Source organism: Momordica charantia (assembly GCF_013281855.1).
Source record: "Momordica charantia cultivar OHB3-1 chromosome 4 unlocalized genomic scaffold, Mcharantia_2.0 BLBB01000004.1, whole genome shotgun sequence".
Lineage (NCBI taxonomy): Eukaryota > Viridiplantae > Streptophyta > Magnoliopsida > Cucurbitales > Cucurbitaceae > Momordica > Momordica charantia.
Genome location: NW_028275162.1, coordinates 15,764,203 through 15,786,904, shown reverse-complemented (window position 1 = coordinate 15,786,904; position 22,702 = coordinate 15,764,203). Strand labels below are relative to the sequence as shown.

The window sequence follows — 22,702 nt, the reverse complement described above, 5'->3', positions numbered from 1 at the left end:
AATTATGAGAAAATTGATGCATGTCCTAATGATTGTTGCTTATATAGAAAGGAATACGCACACATGAACCGATGTCCTTTTTGTAGTTTGTCTAGGTAGAAATTAAATAAGGATACAACTAAGAAGAAAGAAGGAGTTCCCGCAAAGCAGTTGTGGTACTTTCCGATAATTCCAAGATTCCTTAGACTATTTAGGAGCTCCGATCATGCTAAGAATTTGACATGTCACAATACCGGTAGGAAACTAGATGGGGTTCTGCGACATCCAACTAACTCTCCCTCTTGGAGGTTAATAGATTACCTTTGGCCGAATTTTGGTTTGGAATCAAGAAATTTACGTTTGGGCTTATCAACGGATGGTGTTAACTCATATGAGAATAGGAACAATAAATATAGTTGTTGGCCAGTGATAACTACTATATATAACCTTCCACCATGGTTGTGCACGAAGAGGAAGTTCTTGATGTTGACCATGTTAATTTCAGGATCGAAACAACCGGGGTACGATATAAATATATATCTAGCTCCGTTGATTGGGGACTTGAAACTTTTGTGGGAAGATGGAGTTCAGTGTTATGATGCGCACAAACAAGAATCGTTTATTTTAAAAGCTGTCTTGTTGTGGACTATTAATGACTTTCCAGCGTATGGAAACTTATGTGGATGTACTGTGAAGGGTTATAATGCTTGCCCGATATATGGCACTAATACTTCTTCAATACGGTTGGTTCATGGGAAAAAATATGTACATAGGACATAGATGATTTTTACCAAGATATCATCCATACAGAAAACAAAAAAAGGCATTCAATGGTAGGCAAGAGCGTGCAAATGCTCCGCAACCTTTGTCGAGAGATGCTATTTTTAGAATACTTACTGACATGAACTTCCCAAGGGGCAAGAAAGACGACAATAAGTTGAGTTGGCAAACTGCCAATAGGTATTAGAAGAGAAAATCTGCATTCTTTGAACTCCCATATTGGAATAAGTTGCATGTCAGATATTATCTGGATGTAATGCATATCGAGAAGAATGTGTGTATAAATATCATGGGAACATTATTGGACATTCCAGGAAAAGGTAAAGACAGAATAAATGCTAGGCTTGACCTAGTTGAGTTGAATATTCGCACTGAACTTGCACCAGTAACGAGAGGGAAAAGAACTTATATACCTCTTGCATGTCACACATTATCAAGAAAGGAGAAAAGAACTTTATGTAAGACTTTGTATGATGTCAACGTTCCTGAAGGGTACTCTTCCAACATTCGAAGTCTTGTCTCTCTAGAAGACTTAAAACTCAACCAGTTGAAATCTCATGATTGTCATGTTTTGATGCAACAACTACTTTCAATCGCACTACACTCAGTTCTACCCAAGCATGTACGATATACCATTATCAGGCTGTGTTTATTCTTCAACCGAATATGTTCTAAAATTGTGAATGTTGAAGAATTGGATAAATTGCAAGATGATATAGTGGTTACATTATGTCTATTGGAGAAGTACTTCCCACCTTCATTTTTCGACGTAATGGTGCATCATACTATTCACCTTGTGAGATAAGTTAAACTTTGGGGGCCTGTCTATTTAAGGTGGATATATCCATTTGAACGATATATGAAAGTATTGAAGGGATATTTGCAGAATATAAACTGTCTTGAAGGAAGTATTGCACAGTCATATATAGTGAAGGAAGCTGTTGAATTTTGCACTGAGTTTCTTTCTGGACTAGATGCAGTTGGACTTGGCTCGCAAAACAATGTAAAAGAGAGTCTCCGTGATAGGCCTTTATCAGTTGGATCATACGTAAAGCCGAGTGTTGAACATCTAAAGCAAGCTCATATTTATGTACTGGAGAACACTAAATAAGTGGAACCATATCAAAGGTATTAAGATTTCAATCTCATAAGTATATTTCAGTTGAAGATTTTCATAACACTCAACATTTGTTGCAGACAACACATGAAACACTTAAAAGAAGAAAATCCAAATAGGTCAAATAATATGAAGTGGCTTCAGAATGAACACATCAGAAGCTTCGACAACTTGATACGTGATAAGGTGAACAATGTCCATAATTCATATATCTTGTACACTTGATAGGCATGAAGTATAATCAGATGTGTCCTTTTTTTGCCCTTTCCATAGGTGATGAGCGAAATTACGGACGGTAAATGCATTTCGAAAACCTTGCACTGGATGGCTCATGGGTCGAATCCAGAGGTTAGGATGTATGACGGCTATAGGATAAATGGATGTTCTTATAGCATAAAACAACGTGACAATATTAGAAGTTTCCAAAATAGTGGGGTAAGTTTAGTTGCCACGACAATTCAAGTGTCTAGTGCAAAAGATAAAAATCCAATAGTTGAGATATGTCATTCTATGAGGTCATTCAAGAGATATGGGAGATTAGCTACAACACATTTAAACTTCCACTATTTAAATGTGATTGGGTTGAAAACCACAACGGTGTTAGAACAAACGAACTTGGATTTATACTAGTCGATCTGAATCGTATTAGACACACGTCAGATTCATTCATACTGGCATCACAAGCTAGGCAGGTTTTCTATGTAGAAGATCCAAGTGATGTACAATGGTCAATCGTAGTGACACCCTCACTAAGAGACTTCCGTTACACTTATTCCGAGGATGATTTTGATGATTCTTCGCTGCACTATACTTCAATCTCGAAGGACACACCATCAATTGAAGTTCATGAAAATGACCCACTATATACAAGAGAAGATTATGAAGGCACATGGGTTGATATTTAATTATGTATTGAGTACGTGAATACAATATTTTATAATTTTTTATTTGTTGTTGTGTTAATCAAATTCTAACACATGTGAACTGTTGCCTTTTTTGTTTTCCATAGCCAATCGGTTCAAGCGGATATACTAGAAGGCCTTATTTTAAATTATTTTGTTATCATGTATCGCTTTGTTTACATTAGACTATATTGAGTTCACGTATTCTATTTAAATTTGCTATTTGTTAATGTAATATTCGTAATATTACTGAGTTTTTATTTTATTATCTTATTTAATGTTCAATTACTATTATTGGTTATCTTTACATTGAATTATTTCAGTTGTACAATTTCCACATAACTAAAGAGAATTTGTACTAGAACGACAGAATGACAGATGTAGGCGAAACCAGCAAGACGAGGAAGAAGTGTGGACCTACGGGGTTGCACGAGATTACACGAATTAGCAACGAAGGTCACCAACGGGTTATTAAGTATAACGTGAAAAGGCAACCGATTGGACATAATGCGACGAAATTGAAGACTTTTATTGGAATAAGTGTATGACACCATAGTCCCATAATATACGAAGCATGGAAATCGGTTTCATCCGAGACGAAGGAGAAAATCTATGACTTGATACAGGTATCTTTATAATTTTTTAATTAGTTATACTTGGTTTACAAATGAACACTGATGTTAAACGATTTGTATTGACGATATAGGGTGGATTTGTAGTTGATCATAGAACCAAAAAAAATCTAATTCAAGTGGCTGGGATTGCTTTCAGAAACTTTAAGTATAGGCTCACGAACAAGTTCATTAAGCCATTCACAAACGATAAGGATAAATTAAAAGCTCCTCCGGAAGACTACTCGCATATTTCACATGAACATTGGGAGGTGTTCGGGAAATCTAAATTGACTGAAGACTTTGAGGTACGGATAAGAATCTGGATACTTTGCACATCATTTATCTATGTTTTGCATCAAAAAATGTAGTACACCGATACATTAACGCCTTTATGCAGAGACAAAGTGAGACGAACAGAGAAAAGTGTAAAAAGCACGTGTATGACCATTGCATGTCGCGGAAGGGTTATGCAAACCTTGCTGAGGAATTGGTACGTTATATATTTATTATAATATTTTAAGCAATACTTATTAACTAAATTTAACTATGTGTGTAGAAAATTGATGCATCATATGAGAGACCATCAGATCGTTGCATCTTATGGAAAAAGGCTCGAACAAATCGCGAGGGGAAGATTGTGCATGGACTGACACAGAAAGTCGTAGAGCGCTTAATAAGTGTTATATTAATGTTTAAGCACGAATAATAATTGTTTGAACTTATATTTGTTGTTACAATTATAGGATGATCTCATGATAACGCAAGACTTGCAAGAAGAGGATGTGGACAAAGATGAGGATTTGTTATCCATCGCACTGGGTAGTCGGGATCGGCCCGAATTTGTTAGAGCAATAGGTCTGGGCATAACAAAAACCCAGTACTTCCATAATCCATCAAACACTCAGCGCCCCTAATAGGAGAGAAAAATGTGGACATCGAAGAGTATGATCGAATGGCAGCCCTTGTGAAAGAACTTCAACGAAACTGAAGAAGCATGAAAAAAGTTTCTCAAAATCGAAACATGGCACGCCAGCTAAGAAGACTCCAAAAAAATCTCCTAAACTAAAGCGTACAACACTATCTAAAAATGCTCCAAAGAAATCTCCTCGGTTGAAACGTACCACACCATCAAAAAACGATCCAAAGAAATCTCCTCAGTCAAAGCGTACCACACCATCTAAAAACACTTCAAAAAAATCTCCGCTATCAAAGCGTGGTACTTTATCGAAGTATGAGCGGGATGAAAACGTTTTAAAAGAGGAGAATATAGATGAGGTAAGTGTTTATGTTTACCAAGTTTTCTTATAAGAAATGTAATGCACGTAGTTACCAATACTTAACTGATGTTACTGTATGTGTTCACTTGAAGATATTGGACAAGGAAGAAACTTTGGAGTTCAAGGTAAGTGTTCACCAGCTTTTCAATTTAAGGAAACAAGAAATATAACGTGGTCAACTGCTTATAAATATTGTTTTCGATACAGGAGGAAACTCATTATCGTCTGAAATTTGGGTCCATCGATAATGTTGTCGCTGTGGGCACTATATTTGAATGAATGAATGATGGAAACGTGAAAGTGTACATAGACGTGGTGGTTAATGACGACTCTCGACTTCCAATTCCAATGCATGGAGGAAATGATATTCTTTCGCAAGAAATAGGTTCACATATATTATGGCCACAAAGTCTAGTCATATCCGATAATGAGAAGGTAACATCTCATAGTTGATTGTAAGAATTCATTATATCATTGTTAACAACCATATTATCTTGAATTGAAGGAAATAAAACATTCGAGGGAGCTGTTCAGTTTGGCAAGTGGAAAATCTCCAACACAACATGCGCTTGTTAGTCTAACATGTTTAACTCGTGAGATAAACTACATTGGAAGGGCAATTCAAATGATTATATCGAAGGATGTATTTGGTTATGAACATAAGTTGTTTATCATGGTGGAGGATGTACAGAAGTTTTTCATATGGAACCGACAACTACTCAGTGCATTGATGCCTACACAACGTAAGCTAATTGCTTTCAAGTTGATTTTCTGTTAGAGTACGTTATGTTGATCAATATATTGCTTTATTAAATACTGAACTTTCAACGCCTTTGTGTAGGTTCTTACATAGATCATTGGACAATGAAAATGAATCAAGCTCGTACAAGTTTCTAGATACTGGGGCCACTTCCATAACTAATCTGTCTAAAGAAAACTGCATGCAAGTATTGACTAAAAGACTCTCAGAATTGGAGTACATTTCGTATGTAAATGTACTGCATGTCTCCTCATGTAGTATTGAAGATTTCTTAGCATATACAATGATGAAATATCTTATATGAGTCACTTGGTGTAGGGCTGTAAGAAATATACAGAAAAAACTCGTTTTTCGATTTCAATTATTTGTCTGGATTTATATGTAACTTATTCATTGCAGTGTATTATTTATATGATACATTTACAGTGCCCAACAACCGAATGCAGTAGAATGTGGATACTATGTCATGCAGTTCATGCGTGATATAGTCTTCGCTCATAACACAACAATCCCAGAATGCGTACGTATATAGCCTAGTATGAATGTTTGAATAATAATATATAGTCTCACATTGCATTGCTTTGACTTTGATATAAATATGTATAGACTATATTCTTGAGCTAAAACATATCGTATGATCTTGAGAAGCATGTTGGTCATAGTAGAATTATTCGTTGTGTCATTTACCATCCGATAAAATTAGTTAGACATTATGTTTTCATGTCTTCTGAAGGAATGAAGAATGTATATATATAGTTTCGTTTCATTTTGTTGTGGAGAAAGAAAATAAAATACATGGGTACTACATTGGAGGAGATCAAAATGATTGCCAAAGCAATAAATTGCATTGAATTGAATGAGAGCAAATGATGTACATATATATAGTGCAAAAGGCAAAGGGTGATCATTCCCTTAATTTTGTTATTAGGAGGGGAGGAAGAACTTAGTTTTTATTTGTTATGTCCCTCCCTCAGTTTTACTTTCTATTTTCTATCGTACTTTGCAAGTTAGTATTTTGACAATAGTGGAGTGTGTTCAAACTTTTATGTCTTTCATATTTTTTCCTTTCATTACTTTTACTAATTGTGAAAGCTTGTTATTGTAGTGAGACTGTGCTAGATAATGTTTCCGTTTCCGTTTGTGTTTGTTAAAGCTATGTTGTTTAGATTGGTGTGTTCATATCTTGTTTCTGGTTTTCTTTCTCTCCTGTTCTGGCTACTTATGTGGTCTCTTTTGTGAATATCGTGCATTGATTTTAGGCTTGACTTGCTTATGTAAGATTGTGCAAGTAGCCAATTAAAACTTAGTGTTTATATGTGTCATGCATATAGTATAACGTATCGTTGAATAATTGTGTGGTTTAAAGTTTAGTTGGATAATTGTGTGGCTATCCTGTAGCGAAGATAGCCAATTAAGACTTATTGTTCATATTTGTGTCATGCATATAATTGAAAGTCTAGGTGGATAATTTTCTAGCTATCCTGCAGCAAAGATAGCTAATTTTCATTTTCGTTTGTGTTTGTTAAAGCTATGTTGTTTAGATTGGTGTGTTCATATCTTGTTTCTAGTTGTCTTTCTTCCCGTTTTGGCTACTTACGTGGTCTCTTTTGTGAATATCGTGCATTGATTTTAGGCTTGACTTGCTTATGTAAGATTGTGCAAGTAGCCAATTAAGACTTAGTGTTTATATGTGTCATGCATATAGTGTAATGTCTCGTTGGATAATTGTGTAGTTGAAAGTTTAGTTGGATAATTGTGTGGTTATCCTGCAACAAAGATAGCCAATTACGATTTAGATAAGTAGATTGTTTTTGTTTGTTAGTGTTCAACACATGTGTTGTTCCTAAACCAGTTTTATTTGGGTAAAGTCTTTAGTATTTTGAGAATTTCAAAAACCGTTTGATATTGCCTTTTTGCGTCTTTGTTTTTGTGAAAGAAGGGTTTTGTGTGAGTGATTTGAAGGAAAGAAAAATATCTTAGGTGCGTATTGTGATTGTTAGCTCTCTGGCACTGCATAAAGGCTATGAAAGTGTGTTAATTCCGAAGGTCTAAAATATAATTTTCTTTTCTGCTATGTTAACCTTTACAATGAGTAGAAAGAGGAAGTAAACTCATTGTAAGAGATTTGAAAGTTTATACTCTCTACTTTTGTGTATGTTTGCCGAAGTTAGATTCGTGTTTTCTTAATTGTTTGTTTTGAATATGTTGTTCAGCATGTGGGAGCGAAGGTTGAAGGAAGTAAGGCCGAGTGTTTCTGTAATATGTTAGCTACATTTTGAAGTTTAACATTTCACGTTTACACGGTATGAACTCTAACAACATATAATAATAATATATTAGCTACATTTGTTGTAGTTTGACCTTTTGCATATACTATTGTGAAATATTTGAGGTTTTTGTCCATTGCTTAGGTCTTCCAAGAAAAGCCTGGAGAACCACGACGGGTAGCTACTTGGAATATCTAAAAGATGACTGTTGGGCCATTTTTTGTTGGGTTAATAGTTACTTGGTATAGTTTGTTTATGTACGGGGTTGATGGACATGAAAAACCTCCGTTCATGTATATATAATTTACTATATGTATACAACTTATATTTATAGGTGGATTGGTGTACTAATGGATATATATGTTCTTGTATGTAAAATACGTTACAATTGACAGATACAGGTACAATTATGGAAAACGATTTTTAGAAACATTTCAAAACAAGTTTATATGAAAAGTTACATTTATAAATGTCAACAAAATAGGTTACGTGACAAAAAAAAAATAAAACTGTTTATTGACAATTAAATTTTGACATTATCAAGTATATCATGATAGTTCTAAATTGTCGTTGTAAACCTTTACGTGACATATATCGAATGTCATTATTTAATGTTGCATAACATTTTTAAGTTGTCATTATACAATTTTTCGTGATTGTTAAAACTGACAATATTAACTATTAAAACTATCACTACAAAAGTTTTCATGACAGTTATAAATAATCGTTAAAAAAAAATCATGTGAATCTTTAAATGTCGTTAAAAACTAGTTCATGACAATTTATAAATTGTCGTCTTTAGGTATTTATTGACAGAATGACAAAAATATTTGATTGCTTTAGTGACACTTATAAATTGTAATTAAATGATTTTCCGTGACATTTATTAATTGTGATGGAAAATCTATTCATGACAAAGTATAACTGTAGTTGATAATGCATTGATGATAATTTTTCAAATTTGTCATCTTCTCCTCTTTCTTGATGCCTTAATAGATGACAATTACATAATTGTCATAAATGATGTTAATGACAGAATTTAACTGTCATTGAAGACCGACTTTCTACTAGTGAAAATGTTAAGTGAATTGATTGCTTGCTCTTTATGAACATGTCGTCCACGTAGACTTCCATATTCTGACCAATCTGTTTGGCGAAATCATATTCACCATGTGTTGGTAGGTCCCTCCGATGTTATTGAGGCCAAAAGACATCACTTTCTAATAGTACAGCTCTTGGTAGGTTACGAACGATGTCTGTTCTTGGTTTGGGAGTACATTTTAATCTTGTTGTAACCTGAGTAAGCGTCCATCAACTTAAGTAGTTCATGCCAGGCGGTTGCATCGACGAGGTTATCTATCTAAGGTAGAGGGAATCTATCCTTCGAATAGGTCTTGTCAAGCTCATGAAGTCAATGCAAACGTGCCATTTTTCATTAGCTTTTTTACTAAAACTACATTAGAGAGTCACGCAGGTTAGTGAACTTCTTTATAAAATTATCTCATAAGAGCTTATCAATTTCCTCATTTATTACAGGATTTTGCTCAACATAGACAAGTCGACACTTTTGCTTTACCTATCAGATAAAGAGATATTTATCAAGCCCATCCACCATAATGTTGGGGTCAGTGTCTAGTATGTCTTCATGCAACCATGCAAACACGTCAGCATTGGCTTGTTAAAAGTCGATCGACTCATTTCTCGTCTCGGCCCCTAGCTTGGTGCCGATACTGACCACTTTTCTTGTCTCATAAGCAGTACAAACTCTAGCTCTTTCGCAGGCATTCCTCGGTCAATGTCTGAGGAAGCTTCTTCAGGTTCGTTATGAGCTTCATCTACTTTTGTAATAGCTGCGCAGGTGGCTGACCCTTTGAGTGCTACAACATAGCGTTCTCTCAAGATTTTTTGCTTACCTCGAATCATAGCGATGCCTACTACAATCAAGTACTTCATCATCTAATGGATTGTGGAAGGGACTGCTTTCAGCTCATGAATTAAAGGTCGGCCAAGAACGATGTTGTAAGCCGTCGTTTGATCGATGACAACGAACTCGACTATCTTCGTGACCTAATGTTCCCCTTCGTTGAGCGTAACTGGGAGTGATATACATACCTTGATAATCATTGACTCTCTAGCGAATCCGGCCAACGACTTAGGGATCTTCATTGATTGCTTTCTCTCCCATCTTAAGGCGTAGTAGGTCAAGAAATTTCACACGTTGGTTGATGCTTCCCTATTGACTAACACTCGTTGAACTTTAACGTGATAAATGGAGGGGGATGACCAGGGCATCATTTTGTGCCATGTGGATGCCCTCGGTATCTTGGTCGTCGAACAGTATGGACACAGTCAGCTCTTTCAAGTACGAGTTACATACCTTGTGCGTTGCTTCACAAATCAGAGCTTTCCGTTTTTGCCCTAATTTGCCCCCATTTGGGCCCTCATATATGGTGTTGATGACTGGTTCGTTACCCTTCCTTGGAGGTTACTCACGATTTGATCCTTCAGTTTTTTGGATGCCCTCATGGTTATCTTCGCTCGTACTCAGGTCGGATGAGGGTCGATGTGAAGAATGGGTAAAGCACTGGTTATGTGTCTTTTGATAGACCACGTCAAATATGGATGCAGGAATTTTTGGATTTGCTCTTCAATATTGACAGCTTCGGCGGACACCTTCACACATAAGTAAACTGTACACTGGTGTAATGCTAAGCTCAAGGCACTCCCGATACCAAAGTTAGCAAAGGGTTTTTGTTGTGAATAGAAAATATTAGAGTTGTTAGAGCGTAGCTCGAGCCCCAAGTCTCTCCTATTTATAAAGGGAGTCTTCTTGGGTCAGTTCGAGTGGACCAGCTCGATCAGGTTTAGTCTGGTCTGGTTGGGTAGTCTGACCTAGGTGATTTGACTCGAGTAATTCGATGAATGTTGCTGCCTAACTTTAATTCATGGAGCTTGATATGATAATTTCAACCATAACAAAAGGCTTAAACGAAAATTTATATTAGAATTTAATAATATAAATATTAGTGTTCGACGAGAAATTCAAATGAACGAAACTAGACCTTAATGAACTTGATTTATATTTATGTATAAGTGTTACAACTCTACTGTATTATCCTCAGATTAATTCTCTCTGACGTAAGCTCGCTTCGAGGGTTAATGAACTTGTTCTTGAATCATGGAGGTTGTCACTTTCAGTCTCGAGTGTATTGAAGAATCTTTACAATCTTCGGCTGTGAAATTGGATGTTTAATGAAATCTTCGACTTGCAAATTCTTCAGCTTGCAGCTTGTGAAGTCTTCGACTTGTAGCTTGTGAAGAGTTCCTTTGCTTGAAGTGCAGCTTGTGAGATCTTCAAGTCTTGAGAAGAAATTCTTCAATCGGTTGACAATTCAATCTTTAAGTCTTCAAGTTAGGCTCTAGATTCTTCGCTTGACACCGGATGCTGAAAACTCTGAGTCTGCACAGCTTGTGAGATCTTCAAGTCTTGAGAAGAAATTCTTCAATCGGTTGACAATTCAATCTTTAAGTCTTCAAGTTAGGCTCTAGATTCTTCGCTTGACACCGGATGCTGAAAACTCTGAGTCTGCAATTCTTCTCAATCCTCTGAATGTCTCCACTCAAGATCCCGTAAATGAGATGTGATTCCCTCTATTTATAGAGACTTGGTGGGTCATATATGGGCCATGGGCTTGAGTCCAATCTCCTTATGGGTTGGGTCCAATTAATTGATTTCATCGGACAGCCATAGGAGAGACACGTGGCATTATTTCATCCATTGATTTAGGACACAATTTAAATTAATTAGGACACGTGTAATTTTATGATTGGTCTTAAATATAATTTAAAATTGTGACATGGCATTTAATCATTGGTCAAATTTTATCATTCAACAATTAGATTTCGTAAAAGTAAGCGAGGGCAAAAAAGAAATAGATTATACAATATATATAATTTAAATATTTTAAAATATGCCAAAGCGAGCGTAACTCATTTGGTAAGTGGAATAATAGTCGTCAGTCAACCTAATGTGCCCTTGATGTATTTTTTAATTATTATTTTTTAGCCATCTAGCCGCTAGATTCATATCTCCAGCAAATAAAAATTTAAATACAGTAGATGTTGTATATATATGTGTATATAAATGTATATTGAGTTCATGGTAAAGTAGGCACATTCGAAACTTCAAACATTAATTAGTTGAATATGTTGAGAATAGTAAATAAGCACTACTTATTTTTATTAACAATATCTTTTAATAGGTTCATTTTTTATTATGAGTCAAATCATGAGAAATTTATTGATGTATGCTTTTTTATTTTATAGGCAGACATAGTTCATTAAATTTAAATATAAAGCATTTATGGGTTTGGTAAATAAAAATGTAACTTCATTTCAATGTCATCTCATTAATAAATTTTAATGTTTTCTGACCGGCGATTTTTTCACTGCAAACACATTAAAACGACATAAAAACTATTAAAACAATCCAATTAAAAAATGACATCATCATTCACCACAAATCTATATATTTAACCCTTCTAAAGTAGATAATAATCAATAAATATATGGATTTAATTGAAAAACGAGTATAAGATTTTAACCTTCCATTCTTGATCAGTTGAGTTCTGATCATTTTGGTAATACATCTACTGAATCAAATTTGGTGCAAACCACATTAATTTAGGAATATTCCAATAGTACTGTAATTCAGGAACAAAAGACGTTACGGTTAAATCTTCAAGATTATATATGCCGTTCATGCCGATCAAATATGTGCCATGACTATCAGCCAGTTTTGGATGGTCAGTAAGAAAGTATATGCAATTTCCTTGCACTCTATTACAAGCATTACTTGGAAGGCACACTCTAGACTTACTTGACAAAAACAATCCCTCCTCCTTCCCCAAGCCCTTGCAAACCCTCTTGTTTCTTGCCAAATCTTCTATCTCATACACCTTGAATCCATCCAAGTTAGATAATATGTTCTTGAATGCCATTACGATTACTTCTTCTTCGTTCGGGTCAATGGCATCTTCCTCTTCTTCCTCTTCTTCTTCTTCTATTTCGTCGTGATCACTGTTTTCGTCGTCGTTGTTAACTATATCAAAATATTTGTGAATCATATTCACTTGTTCGCTTTGTACGACACAAAATAAGCAATGGTGTTTTTGAATCAGCAAAGCTCGGCGTTTGGTCGACTCGGCTAAGTAGGAGATATGAAGATGTCTTAAGAAAACATTGAATCCGGAAGAAGGTGGCATCCCATTAACTTCAACTAAGTCGTCGTCGTTGTTCTTATAGTCTAATTCATGAATTAAGGCCATCGAGATATCTTCGCCGCAATTTGGTAGCTTGACAATGAGATTTTCGATGGTTCCATTGCCGAATTCACTCTTGATCAAAACATAAAGCTTATGGCTACAAAACAACGCATCAATCAAAGTACAATCAGCTCGTCCAAAATCTCCACTCGCAATCGAAAGAACTTCCCATTTTTCATCTCGAAACTTACACAAAGCGAGTTTCCCAAAACTGTCAAAGATTGCAACCACCGTACAATCTGAAATATTGGGCGAAGACAACTCAACACGTTGCAAATATGACGCCGTCGGTAGCAACGGAAGGTCGTATTGAACACCAAAGATGGGATTGAAAAGAGAGATTTTGAGCGTAGGCTTAGTCATGAAAACAACCCAACCTTTGGAGCACCCGACAACTTTTCCCCGATCGACACCCTTCGGCAACGCAAAGGTGTAACATTTTTCTTCCAAAAAATTGAGAAATTTTATGTCACGGCTACTTGGGAGGTGAGGAAGCAATAGCCATGGAACTTGGGGCCGAAGAATATCAGATTGTAAAAGAAGAGATCGCCATGACTTGCAAACAAAGGAGCAATTAATATAATCCTTTAAATTAAGTTGCACTGCAATTGTCTCCATAATATCTTTGTCAAGTTTTTCCCATGGCCTAATTGCTGTGGTTTGGTCCTCCCTTCGCAATTTTTCAATGTGGTTGAGCCATCTTCTAAGCGAATAATCAATTTTTATTCCCATTCTCTTTCCTGTCAACAAAATTCTGCAAAAATATATTAGTTTTAAATTGTTCTTCACAATGAAAGTTATTTACAGTCATACGTTTTATCTAGCAAAGAATTTTACATCTACCAAAACACCAGGTAATATTATTGTTTCTTCTGGTTCCAAAAATAAATAGAAACATGTTTGTTACCTATTTCTTGTTTCTTATTTTCTAATTTTTATTTAAGAAAAGGAATTCAACCATGTTTTGGTAAAAGTTTTATAAAAAAAAATTAATCTCTTACTTAAATACTCAAATTTTTTATGTTTTATTCTCTTTTAAATATTTATTATGCATTTAATAAGTCAATGATGAAAAATAATGCTTGTGTTTATGTTTTGAAAAAAAAAATTAAAACAAAGCAAAAAGAAAAGAAAACAATAAAATTGAGTTTCTTTTCCAATATACAATTTTAAAACATTTTTTTAGAAACCAAAAACGAAAATATTTCACTGAAGAAATGTAGGAAGGCACAGGTCACCTCAAAGTCTCAAACATTTCACTCCTGACTTGATGAATAAGTTACATTATTTGACGTTATGTCATTATTTGTAACTTTAAAGTCTCATGGCAATAATAACTTGACTGAAAAAAAATGCCCATGATTATTTATTATTCTTTTTTTTTTGAGATAAAAATGTCGAGCATTATAAAACATAAAACGGTTAAATAATATAATTACATAAATGACTTAAATGTTAATAATTTATAGATTTTTTAAAATAACTGTGTAAAAATGGTCAAATTACTCATATTCGCGTATTTTTAATAAATAAATAAAATTCTAAATCTAAATCATGAATCTTAAACAACCCTAGCTTGACCCACTAGAGATAATTTTTTTAATAAAGAAATAAAACCATAAACCATAAATAATCCTAAACTTGAAACCCTAAAAGCAACTTTTAAAATATAACACTAAATGTAATAGAATGATATTTATTGATGACCATTGGAAAAAAAATCTGAAAATATAGATTTGTAAATATTAAGGAAAAAAAAAAAGGCATTTGTGAAGTAACATATGCAATAAGGTCAATACAGACAAATAGACAATTTGTGAAGGGAAAAAAAATTGATTGAGTGATATATTTAATTTCCGTAAAATGGCGAAAATAAAATGGTGAAATTTGAAAACCGATCGAGATAATATTTAAATTTTAAAGATAAAGTTGAAGGCAGGGTCAAACTTTCATGTCATTTTTTGTAACTTTAAAGTTTCATGTCAATAATAACTTAGACCCAAAAAAAAAAAAGTCCTATTATGAAACACATATAATTCGTTAAATTACATAGTTACATAAATAATTTAAATTGATTTAAATGATAAAAATTTATAGATTTGACCCAGACAGATGTATAAATAGTCAAATTATCTAAATTAACATATTTTTAATAAAAAAAATAAAATCTTAAATTTAAAATTTAAAACTCTAAAAAATATATTTTAAAATATAATAAAGGTAATAGAATGACCTTTATTGATACCAATTAGAAAACAAAAGAATCTTGGAAATTTTGTAAATATTTAAAAGAATGACATTGGTAAAATATCACGCAAGATAAGATCACTATAGACAATTTTCGAAGAAAAAAGAAAACTGATCGAGGGATAATTTAATTTCCGTTAAATTAAATTAGAATGCATTGTAACCACAAACAAGATCACCATCCACCGTTAGAATGCATTTACTCGTCAATCTTAAAAAAGCTTTCTTTAATGATTTTCTTCAAGAACATTGTAACCACATACAAATTCTTGAGCACTCATAATCACTTCAATTATGATTTTCCTTCATCTCAATGGTGAATGGTGTATGGATTTTAATAACTTGGTTATTTTATTTCTTTTAACCATTAACAGGCCTAGAAAAAAATTTAGGAGTTTTTATTTTGTTTATGGACAGTTTTGGGCAAAGTAATTTCTTAAAAAGATTTATAATAGACATGACTACTCCTCTCATTTTCATCATTAATAGAGTATCCAAGAAACTTAAAAGATTCAGCCAAGATCAATGAGTAAAGTTGATTCAAGATCAACTAGCCACAAGCCACAAAAACCCCTACAAAAGTTAATAATAAATGTGGAATACACCTCCATTACCAATTAGTTTCGAGATATAATGAGTTTTTCTAACTTTTTGATACACAAGAGAAATTACCTCACCCGTTTCTCTCTTGTACTGTTCTACCGGAAATCCGAATTCAATGTCGTTGTGCTGTCAAAACGCTCCAAAAATTCAGATCTTGAACGAACGAGCGGAGAAAGAAGAACAAGGAAGGATTTAGGAATCAAGTTTAGAAAACATACCAAGTTTGTAAGAGACCGTAATCAGAGGTTTGGAGAAAATTGGTGTAGAAAACTGTTGGAAGAAGGCCCTCATATATTGATGGATAACAATGTACATAAATTAAATTGCTTTATGTATTTATAAGATTACAATGTCACTAATTCCCACTAGGAATACAAATTTGGTATTTAGATACGCTTAAAACCAAATACTTTTCCCTCGTTTTAAAGGATACAATTAAAAATTTTATAAAATCTTCTTATTTTTTATAATTTTTAAATAAACTGGTTATTTCCGTAATATGTGATGATCTGATGCACCTCAAAATTTTGTTACATAAAAATTAAGTTTATTAATGAGTTAATTAGATGTCACTATTAAAAACATCCGAACTAAACTTTTGCAAAATATATATATTCAAACAAAATTGGTGGATAGTTAAATTTTTGTAGTAATTTTTTATGTGTTATATACATTAGTTGATGAAATTATCTATTAACTGTTTAAAAGCGTCATTAATGCATTTTTTATTTACCATGTTTATAAATTATTTCTTTAAACAATAATGTATGTAAATTATTTCCTTTAAAAAAAATGTATGTAAATTATTTAATTGAAAGGCTAAAAACCTCAATTATTGATGATTACGGTTGAATAAATTTTAGTCAATTGCGAAGTGTCACGTCATCATTTTAAATTAATGATGAAATCACACATTGTTGATTAATTTAATGCTACTTATAAATTTCCATGTATCTTCCAATTAAATTGAAAAGGTAAAATTGACTAATCAAATAATGTCATAGCTTTTCTATCCACATAATGTCATCTAATGACATGAACTAGTCCAATTAAATTAGGAAAATCTTCACTAATGCAATAATGCAAAAATGGTTAAAGGTTTTTTAATTTATAAAATGACCAAATTAATATTTCCAAAAAAATTATGGAAGGAGTAAATATTATTTACCCTGGGCTGTCCCTAGGTTTATAGAGATTGTCACTGCGTTCTTTGTCAATTTTGCCCCGCTCACATTTAAGGAGCCACAAATAGCCTACATAAATGATAATCAAACTACTTTTAATATCTTTCAAACTAATTAAAAATCATATTAAATCCTTCGTAACCTACGTAACCATATTCTAATTAAATTACAAAATAAATCTATCTAATTCTTTATCAACCCAACAATCTCAAGTTTCTCGGGACATAGGATCAACAAATCGAATAGAGAATGACTTGTAGAGATTGAGCCCTCGAGCTCATATTGGTCATGGGTTGAGAACGAGAATTGAATTTCATGTGACCTGCTCAATATGAAATCCTATTTTCTTGTAAGACCCCTTTGGATAAGGGAAAACTCCAGAGATTGCTCGGTTCGCTCTCGACATCAAGAATAAACATTTTACTTGTTTGGATCAGGATTGGTTCGAAGAAAAGATCAATTACATCTTGATCCTTAAAAAGTGGGACAACTTCTAGCTCCATCTTTCCAAAAGACTTCTCCATGGGAACCGTTAGTAGAGAACAGTCATCAGACTAGATTTGTCGTCAAATTGAGATGGATTCGATCCCATCCCAGCAGTCAAACTCCTTCCTGACTCGGCTCACCTGCCTTTGAAGCTAGAATGCCTTTCTCAAAATAGAATAGAGGATCCCCCCCCGGAATCGAAAAGTTTGATCCTTTTTCTCGTTCTCGCCATCCCAGCATGTTATCTTCCATGAGCACGAGTTCTTCTACTCCCTCTTATTTTAGTAGGCACCTATTGGATCACACTCCTTGCCTTCTAAAGGTGCCTAGAAGACGAGCCAGACACAACAGAGCGACGACCCAGGAGCGGATTCCCCACCGGCAGGGGGACAGGAGACGATTTCGTGATTGAAATTGATCTTGTAAGTATTCGAATTATAAGAAGAATTCAATTCAACAATAGAAGAACTAAAGAAATTCTTCTTTTCCTTCGTTTTTCTGCCACAAAATATGTCATTCAAACTGTTTGTCGTCACATTCGTTCGAAATGAAACTCTGCCTAACTTAATTCTTTGGCGGTGTGAATTGTGTCATTTGATCCCCATTTTAATTTGTGCATTTGAGCCCTAATTTGCAAAAATTAGAAGCAAACATTGGAGGAATTAATATTAAGGTAATAAAATTGTTAAAGAGTTTAGAGAGAAGTAGAAGATGAAGAAATATGATTGGAAAGGACAATGAAAATTATAAGTAAAACAACCGCCAAAAGAGAAAGTCATCTTTTTTAGACTGGAACAAGTCAGAGTGTGACAACCTTTAAACTCGACAGAGACTCTGTAATAGGAATCACATATCCATATTAGACGTACCAGTAGATGCGTTCTTCAGGAAACGGAAGAATGAGAAGATTAGTATAGAAAAAGGAAAATGGAGATAGTTCTATATACATAGTCCAAGTGACATATGCTATGTGTATTCTAGAGCACTAAAGCTGCTGTATAGTTTTGGATATATATACCATGTACATAGTTCTATATACCAAGGCATATAGACGCACGATTGCAAACTTATTAAAGACTTTATAATTGGGAGCATATACTTGTGCTAGACGCACCAATAAACATCTTCAACAAGACATGGTATGATTATTTAGTCTCCCAATATACTTACTCCTCCTATATTTTAAAAACCCTCCAACTTCATCCAAATTAAATCTTCATCAAGTTTATAGTTCATTTTTGGGTTTTTTTTTATGAATTTAGGATTTTAAAATATAAAATCAAAATGATAAAACTATTATCTACGTTTTTACCATGTATAGTCGTGGATATAGACCCGTGGATAGTTCCATATATAGAGGAAGCAAAAGTGTGATTGTCACTCAGACATGCAGACACATGATTGCAAACTCGACAAAGACTCTGTAATAGGGAGCATATACCCATGCTAGATCTCGTCTTTGCAGCCAGGCTGATCGAGAAAATTTTTGATACCGTATGTGTCTCTACTTACTCTATTTTTATTCTATCTATACGCGTATTTACCCTATATATGTCTGCAGGAACGTACACAATCCACGAGGTTAATGGTGATTGGAGGTTTAAATTTTTCTTTATGAATCTGGCAGTATGAATAGATGGATTGAAGCACCTTTCCAGTATTTTTCGTCGACGATACATCCCTAAAAAAATAAATTCTAATGCAAAGGATCGATTACAATTTTTATTGAAGAAGGAGACAATTCGTGAGTTTGAAGGTTGCCACGATATTAATTATTATGTTTCCCAATGTAGCTACCCCTCTATAGTTTTAAAAACTATATTTGATTTTTCAATCCTATTTTTTCTACCCGTTTTCCACTTCTGTGCATTGATTTTACATTTTATTAAGTCATTTTCCATATTCTTCTGCATCTTAATTTTTTTTGTAAGTATGCATTTAACATATTTTATTTTTGAAATTTTGAACTTTAAATTTTTTATTCACTATTTTATTTCCTAAGATCAAGTTGTAGCAAAGAGTTATTTCAAGGATATTTTGGCCACAAAATTTTAGGGGTAATGGTAGAATAATTTTAGTTATTTTGGTGGGAGAGTATATTTGTCCACATTAAAGGGTGGTGTTGAACTATAACCGCCCGCTAGCCATTTTTATGATATTGGATACTTTTGACTATTTTTCAAGTTGCACTATTTAATATAGTCATTCCTATAGTTACCCCATTAAATTATGTCAAGTCGTGGTTGAGTCCAAATCATGGTTGAACCAATCTCAAATAAACCCAAGTCCAAGGGTTGGACTCAAAAGTTAACCAAGTCCTAATCTAATAAGGTTTACAAAAAACTCTATTGTCACCCCTCATTCATGACCTTCGTAATTGTGTAGAAGTTTCAAAAAAACACTAGAAGACTCTCCAAAAACTTGAAGACTTGAGAATCCAAAAGCTACAAGACTTCGTTAATAATGATATCATCTCTTCACAAAGTTAGAAACTGAAGATTCAATCTTCTCGATATGAAAACAAGTTCTCCAGCCCTCCAATTGAAGTTCATGCCAAAAAACATTCGGTGAAACATTAGAGATGGTAATGCTTATACATAAATATAAAATCAAGTTTATTTCTTAGAGTTTTATTCCTTTATGGAATGTTGTGCGAAAAAATTGGCATGCACGGTGCAACCTCACTATCTCTCATTAATTTCTTATTCTCATCCAAGAAGTGGTGGTAATCAAGGAGGCTTTTTGAAAGATTGTTGCTTCAAGTGATTCCTAACGAGGATCTAGTTATATCATCGTGTCCTCTAAAAGAATAGTTGTTGTTAAAAGATACAACACCTTATTCACTTCCAACATGGAGAATAATGATAGGTCTCATGTGACCTATCTCCAATGTTTCATTAACTCAAAGAGGAAAATGCAAGTACATGTCCCTAGCTCTTAGAGAGGCCAGACACTCTCCCCTACTAGCAAAGTTTAAGATTAAACCAAAATACTGCATGAAAACATAAATAAGACTCCCTGTCTGCCTAAGAACCTGGAAAATTTACCTATATCACTACTACAGAACTGGTCTTCCATGATAGTTAAAAATTGTCATTAACTTCATTCATGACAGTTAATAACTGTCATTGATTAAGGCATCATAAAAATGGAGAACATGACAGTTTTTTAACATTGTCATTAATACATTTACAATGACTGTTATAATTTATCATGAATTCATCATCTACCACAATTTAAAAATGTCACAAATAACTATAATTGTCACTAAATGAAGCAAAGAATTTGCTGTCCAGTCATTAAAAAGGTAGTTGTGACAGTTTGTAATTGTCACAACAACTATTTCAACGACATTTAATAAACATCATGAAAATATTTATAACAACAGTTTAACAATGTCACGGAACATCTAATGACGACATTTGGTAAACGTCACGACAATGTATACAATGATACCATAAAGCTTCATCGTATATTTAATAATGACATATGTTAAATATCACGAAAATTGGTATATTGACAATTTATATTTTTGTAATGTACTTTTTTAACCGTCACAAAACTTATTTAAAACACACAATTAAAAATATATTAATATGAACTTATACATTGGTTTGTTCCGAAGGAATACTTGCACTCTAACCAGCACGTTGTTCACAATTTTTAAAAACAAATCGTTTTAGCTACACTTTAAAAACAAATTCATAAGTATAAGAAATACTCAAACGATTATATAATGAACTGAAGGTATAACATATCAAATAAAAGGTAGGGGGGAGGGGGTGGGGGTGGTAACTTGAACTAAGTATAGCCACGACAATTATATAACTTTCTTTCACTATACGAACATATTAAATAGAAGCAAGAAAATTTTCGTAAGTTGCCGTTTTTTCCCGTCAAAATCGCGCCTCCACCATTTCGTGACGGTTTTTACTGTCATCGAAAATTCAGTTTTCGTGATAGTTTTTAACTGTCATAAAAACACGCCCTAATCATGTATCACAGTTTTTTTTTCCTCCCAACTTTTTTACTGTTCATAACTGTCATGGAAAACTGTATCTCTAGTAGTGAATAACCTAAAAAGTTTTAGGTTTTGCTCAAATTACCCAAAATTATAAATTTAACCTTTTTTTACCTAAGAGAAGTTTTTCTGACACATCAAAGACTGTGAAAAGACAAACCTCTCCTAATTTATATACAAAAGTTTGAAGTTTGGAGCTCTGAAGTAATGAAAAAACTTGATCTAGATTGCAGCAAACTCGACCGAGTTTTGTAAATTTTAAGAATCCCGATCTGGTTTGGTAGATCCCAGTTGAGTTTGTTTCTAGAAAATTAAGATTCATGTTGAGGAAAAATCTTGAGGGAGATCAGGAAGGACTCACTCGAGTATTTTTTTTTTTTCTAGAAAATGAATAATGAATAATGGCAAACTGCTTCCATGTTTTGGAAAAATCTCGAGGGATATATATATTTGTCAGTTCATGACCGAGATATTTAAAACGCCACAATTGAACTACAAACTTCTTGAAAATCTTGCACAGTTTCATTAATACAACACTGATAATATATATAGGGGAAAAAGTAGGAACTCATAAACTAATAATAAAAAAATTCCACAACCAGGCGAAGTTTGATAATAAAAAAACTTGCATGTTGGCTCACATTTGATTACAAACTGCCTTCTTAAAAAATGACATTCTATCCTGAGTTAGGTTACTCATATCCAAACTCGTTACATGGTACAAAAAAACTTAATACAAAAAATACGAAAATCCCCATCTCTCTCTTGTTGCGGTGCCGGCATTGCCCTCTGCACGCACCACGATATAAGTGGTACCATCTCCATATCCTACGAATAGATAAAACATACTAACTCAAAGACAATAGTACATATAAAGATAGGACGACAATAGTATATATGATAACTTCATCAAGTTCAACATATAATAAGTAAAGAAAACTAGATCAAATAGAACATACGACAAATAACTCAAGCTAAATAATGGGTGAGTTTGAGATAGTTTTTGGATGAAACGAAGGTTAAATTTTAAGGATCTAGAAAATTTCTCGAGACATCTCGAGGGAGTTTGTGCTCGCAATTTTTTTTCCAATGAGCTTAAATTAGAGGGAACTTCGTTGAGTTTAGGGAATTTTGAACAATT

At 33.6% G+C, this 22,702-nt stretch overlaps 1 pseudogene; it reads left to right on the top strand.

Moving 5' to 3' along the window:
* Positions 1-961: 961 nt before the first annotated feature.
* On the top strand, positions 962-1,870 carry LOC148211921 (uncharacterized; annotated as a pseudogene).
* The last annotated feature ends 20,832 nt before the right edge of the window (positions 1,871-22,702 follow it).